The following is a 6,906-nucleotide window of genomic DNA, read 5'->3' on the forward strand; positions in this document are numbered from 1 at the left end:
TGGAATCTCCAGCATCTCCAATAGCTTAATTGGTCTCTTCCAATTTTTAGGTAATAGATTTCATAATCTAATATGAGGTTTTTACCCTCTCTTGATGTTGGCAAGAAATATAATGTATATTTAGCCAAAAAATAAATAAATAAACGACTATAGAATATAAGTTTTGCGATTATGTGAGAAAGAAAGGGATCTACTTTTTTTTTTTTTTTAGATTAATATTTTTGCAAAATAATCTGCTGAGAACTCGTACGTTTGTGGAATGAGTATTTATAAACATCGATTTCTACTTATGATATCGATATTACTAGCTAGGAGTGCGATTTCCCATTATTTCGCAGTTTCAATTTCTAGAGCACGCGCAGTCAACTCTTTTGGGAGAAAAAAAGGTATATTTTTACGTTATTTGCTGCCAAGTTGCGATTCCCCACATTGGCGAAATTTGTATCATGTCCTTGGCATGACAATGACTACAAACATACACTAACCCCTATGCCCTACCCAGCTATCATTTGATGTGTGAAATTGAAGCCTGAGACACTTCCAGAAATAGTAAGTAACATATTTTAATAAAAATTTTAATACTAATTTTAATAATTTGTAAAATAATTTGATAAATAAGATATATATATGTTTTTCCACATTTTCTTACTTTTATATATATATATATATATATATATATATATATATATATATATATATATATATATATATATATATATATATATATATATATATATATATAAAAGTAAGAAAATGCGGCTAACATCAAAAAATCTTATGTAGCAACAAAGTAAACAAAGTATAACTGTTAAAAATCGGAAAATCACGTTACGTATACGATTAAGTATCGGTATAATATTTAAAAAATGTGTATCTGAAAACCTAAAAGAATTATTATCTTCCAATCGTACGAAATTTACCATGTTTGAAATTTTATTACGTTTAAAAGTAAAACCTTTAGCTTTTTTTACGAGTTTTGTTCATTTAAGCAAATCAGGTAGAAGTTAGAGGTGATCAATTAAAATTTCAAGAAATAATCGTTATTTTTTCTATTACTGCTTTCAAAGTATTTTAGTGAAAAATTTTTGAAACAATGAATTAAAACTTCTTGAAGCATTTGAAGTTTCGTGTCGCGGAGAATGCGATTGCGAATCTGTTCTCCTGATAATGTATAGATTCAATCAGACCGTACAATAAATCAATTTAGATTGACATTTCTTCACTTCAGATCATTTAAGCCTTTTTTTTGTAGAGATCCAAATGGCCCCACTGGGTATTGGAGTGGACACTTTTTTTAGTGCTTTAAGTGCTGCTCGAGCGAAATAACTAGATGTGAAGTTTGTTCTAGACAGTACTAAAAGCTTCGAATAAAATAAAACGTTCGTTATTTCTTCTAAAGGATCTAAACTGTCTTAGAGACAAATTTTCTATCACATTTGTTCATTTTTTTTGAAGATAATATGGTTAGAACATTATCGGAAGAGTCCGATACTGCACTTAACTATTAAGGAAAATTTTATGTTTCATATGTTGACGCATATAAAAAAATAAACTTCTTTTGATGAAATCTAAATATTACAATTTTCGTAATAAATGTTCAATGAATTTTCAGCTTACTTGATTCAAAGCTTTTTATGCAATGATTTTCCATACAAATTGATTCATTATAAAATTATTCATCTTTTTTGTTAATAATTACCTCAATTACGAGAAACTAAATCTAATAACTTTTATTACTTCACTTTTATTAAAATTATTTTAAAATACCAGCAGCAGTCTGTTCATCCAATTAACAGTTACGTTTACGGTAAAAAACATTTTTTACCATTTGCAACTAGCATGGCTTCAAACGTTTTAAGAAAGTAATTTATCTTTTTTGTGTTAAACAACCTTATGACGCTTCCATCTATGTGTCAGTGAAGTTATCGTATTCTAATAGTCCAGAATCACAAATGGGGAAGTGCAGGACGCTGGAAAATCTTCTTAAGTAGAGGAGGAAATATTGTAGTGTCAACGCTGGGGCTCGTACCTGTCTTTCATGAGAATGACAAATTAGCCCTCTCGGCTATAACATGTACCCAGTTGCAAGGAACTAAGTTGATTCATCAGGTGAACCTAGTTGCTGTGATAAAATTCTGGTTACTTAATCGTTTTGGGTGAAAGCTGTTAATAAACGGTTTTCTCATGGTTTACAGTTTAAATACCATCTTATTTATGTTTATTTGACTATTTTGTTTGAATATGGTAAAATAACAATTAAAGAAATCGTTGTTGAATCCTTTTTCCCGAGAAATTCCTAATAGTGTTATATGCTATGATTTATCTGGTCATATCTTACTTAACACTTTGTTGGCTAACAATTTTGCACTGAAACTGTGTGTAATAAAACGGGACATTATTTTGAAAAGGAATTTGAAAGTAAAGTAAAACATATGAAGAAAAAAGTAAAACATATAAGGTAAACGAAAAAGTAAAGTAAAGAACGTTACGCAAAACTTTTGCGGTATACTACATAGCTCTGGATTTCATGAATTGAAATTGATGTGATGACTCAAGTTCTGTGGCGTGCTAACAGCGTTTCGGCATGAAAAAGTGAACTAACCCGCACTTGCGTTACATAGAGAGGCAAACCACTAAAATCTTCCATAGTCAATACGGTGGTAAGGCGATTCTAATCTACCACTGAGGATGTTTTAAGTCAGCACTGTGGTTGATGCGAGCCTGGAGCAGAATTCGTATCGCCCAAACACCGTAAAAAAATTTAAAAAAAAACACCTCAATAAACAGAGAAATTCCTGACAAAAAATAAACTAAATATCATAAATTATTTTTTTTCTTGATTATTTTAAAGCAGTTATAACCAGTTTTTCAAGTCCTAAGCCTAGAAGAAAAAATTGAAAAATATATATAGCAAATTTTAAAGAAGAAAAAACATTCTTTTGATGAATATGCAAAAGGCAAGTGAAGAGATTAAATTAGTTAGCTTCCTATTGGCTAAGAGCCAGAGGTTCCCTCGATTGAGAAATTGTTCTCTTAAGAGAATGTCAGCATGTGCTTGACACTGTTTCTAGAAGAGCTTGTTGGCCTCTTGTTCAAAGTTTCCATTCTTTATTAAAAAGGAAATTGAGAGCTATTCAGATTATTTAATAATAATCCTGCGTATAGAAACAATTTTTCAATACCCGCGGGAAGTGTGCCAGATATATTTTACACTTATTTATTTTTGAGTAAGCATTTTTACTGATACATGCATTGGTTTTATACTCCTATTTGTATTTGATAACGAAAGTATTCTTATGATATAAGGAAAGCACTATAATATACTATATAGCACTATATAGCACATAGAGTCAAAACAGAGACATTACTGTTTGCTTTAAAGAAAAATCACGTCTCTAATTCAATCTTAATAGAATGCATATGTTATCTGAACGTAGAAAAAATTTATGATACAGGTGATTATGATTACAGGATTGTATGATAGGGATATTTTTGTCAAAAAAAAGTTAAAATTTCATTAAAACTTAAAAAAGTAAGACACACACACACACGCATATATATATATATATATATATATATATATATATATATATATATATATATATATATATATATATATATATATATATATATATATATATATATATATATATATATATATATATATATATATATATATATATATATATATATATATATATATATATATAATTTTTATCTTAGGATAATTATTCTTTATTCAGAAATATCGCATTATTTATGGCAATTAGATGTGTCTTGACAGCGACTATTTGCTTTTACCATTCTTGTTTCTCTACCATTTAGTTTTTTATTTTTATTTTATTCATGTTTTTCATGTTAATTTGTGTATATATATATATATATATATATATATATATATATATATATATATATATATATATATATATATATATATATATATATATATATATATATATATATATATATATATATATATATATATATATATATATATATATATATATATATATATATATATCTTGAACGATTAGTTATGACTGTAGAGGTCCGTGAGGAAGTAGTTCATGTTACATATAATGGAGCAGTGGGATGAGTTTTCTCCCTTATTTCACAACAAGGATGGAGATAATTTTAGCACTTCTGCTGCTAACTATGCTGAAATGACCCGAACCCATATTTACGGTGGTTTGTGTGATTCATTGTCTTCCGGACAGATTTCGAATTATTACTTAATTTCAATACATAACGAATTTTGACAGTAAGTTCGAAAATCAATTGGAAATAGTTAAAATTGAAATCAAGGTACTTCCGTGCGATTAAAAAGTGGACGGTAATTTAGTTAATACATGGTTTTAAAATAAATAAGGTGTTAAGATTGGAAGAGGAGTTAAAGAATATTTAAATATTTTGCAATAAATATAATTCAATTAAGCAATATTGGCACCAGAATATTGAAAACTCAATATTTTCTGCATTCCTTTCAACACATGAAAAGTTTCCAGTGTTCTGCAGTCCCCAATTTTTGACCCTGAGCTATTAGAATACGATAGACTCATTCATGCATAGATGGCAGCACCATAAAGTTACTAAACTATCTCCAATGTCCATTTTTTGTTAACCATACTAGTTGCAAATGGTTAAGAAAAACATATAAAATTTTATTCATGTTTTTTCTTTCAAACTAAACTAGTTGTAAATAGTTTCAAAACCGGAAAAGGTAAAAAAAAAACGTTCTTTACCGTAAGCTTTATGGTCAATTGGATAGGCAGACTGCTGCTGGTTATTTTACCATAATTTTCGAATGAAAAATCCAATAGTGTCCTAATCCCACTTTTTATTGTACTCATTGAACATTTATTTATTTACTTTTATTACGTGCAATGCGAAAAAAGAAGAAGGAAATCCAACGATAGTAACACTTTATAGGAAGTTCTCTTCGGAATTCAGATTTTCAAGATAACTCAAGAGACTTTTGGAATATGGCTGCCCCTCGAGCTACTCTGGGAAGATTTTGAATTTTGCGGGAGGCATTTTTCTTTCCCCAGAAAATAATACAACAGTACAATACTATATTGAGAATGCGATTTCTGTTCCTTATTAAATAAATATAACTTATGCCTACGGTGCTTTATAACATTTGAACAGATTGATGTTCGATAAAAATTTGTTTAGAAAAGTTCAAGTATAGTCTGTTGAAAAATCTTGTAAAAAAATTTCAAAAATAATAAATAGGAAAAAACATGTGTTGTATTGGTGCCGTAGGTGATCTACAATTCCAGACAGAAAGCATTTTATCTTAGATGGAGCAATAAAAATAAAAACCAATACAAGCACAAAAATTAGATATTCCTTTTAATACCGTCATGTGCCTTTGTGCCTTTAATACCTTTGTGCAAGATTTCGCAGTTTTTGAACTTTGACATGTAAAAAAACTATGTTAATTCAAACTTTAGTAAAATTTATCGACATTATATATTTATAACTGGACTAAGACGAGTGAATTTGATCAACATTGGCATTATTTATATGTAATATTTACAAATAATAAGTCAAAACATACCTTGCACAAAGTAGCCCCCAAGTGGGGCTACTTTGTGCAGCGATAGGAATTCAGTTTAATAATATTGTTTTTAGTAAAATATTGATATAAAATTGCTAAAATAGTTAATTGTTGACATTTTTAATAACAAAAACATCAAGGTATGTAAAGATATTAGTTTGAAAATAATTTTCAGCGTTAAAGAACCATTTTTTATAAGGAATTTTTTCTTAAAAAGAATGTTTATTTCAAAACATTTGAGTTTAAACAAAAGGAAACCATATATATTTTTGAACATTGAAATAGATGAAATTTCAAAAATAATAATTATAACATTTTCTTTAACATTTATAATATTGATAAATTTGAACATAACATGCTTGAATGAACATGGCAGAATTTGCTCTTCAGTATCTGTCAAAATCACCTGATGTCCCTTAAAATACATTTTTATGAGTTAAATCGTTTGATTAATTCGTTGAAAAATATTTGTCGAAGAAAAATAATAGTTTACCAGCACGTTTCACGTGTTTCTTGTGAATTTTATTAGAGATAGTATTTCTGTGGATTTTGTACTTCCGAGAAGCTTCTGCAATCGACATACCACCAGCAACTGCTTGCAAACATTGTTGCAGCTTTTCTAACGAGTAATCACGGTAGTTTCTCGCTCCAGGTATTTTTTTATAACGCCTGGCCATTTTTCTGTCGAAAAAAAGAAACGAATGAAACTTTACACAAAGTAGGCTACACAGTGCATTTTTTTTCATTTTCCGTTTATTTGTCTTTAATTTTCAAAATTATTTAACGCTAACATGATATAATTGCTTATTAATATATAAATAAAATATTTTGCACTTGCGACAATTGTTTTATCAACGTCTTTGCATTTCACATCTAAAATTTCTACGCACATTTTTCGACGTCCGACGTTCTCGGAAAGTTGTTGACATTGGATAAACAAAACACGCTCTGAGATTGTTTTAAAACTCGAAAAAATGTTTGCAGTAATAGAGGAGACTTCTATCTTCAAATTCCACTCATTTTTAACGGGAAAAAAGCATAATACTGAATAGCAGCACTTGAAAAGTGCCAATTCGAATTTGCACAAAGTAGCCCCCGCTGCACAAAGTAGCCCCACATGACGGTGCATAAAAAGAGGAAAGAAAACTGCAATGCTATTAATTCACTTCCATTTGGTGAATTATTGAATTGTAACCTCAATATGGCACTTTATTTTGTTCTTTTCCCTTGCGTTAAACATTTAGGATATGAAATTAGTACTATACTATATACTACTATTATTACTATACGTAGAATAAATTGTAGAGAAGTGGAATAAACTATATAGGATAAGTTTATTTAGT

This window comes from Parasteatoda tepidariorum, chromosome 2, assembly GCF_982258835.1.
Source record: "Parasteatoda tepidariorum strain Cologne lab strain chromosome 2, Ptep-v5.0, whole genome shotgun sequence".
Taxonomy (NCBI): Eukaryota; Metazoa; Arthropoda; class Arachnida; order Araneae; family Theridiidae; genus Parasteatoda; species Parasteatoda tepidariorum.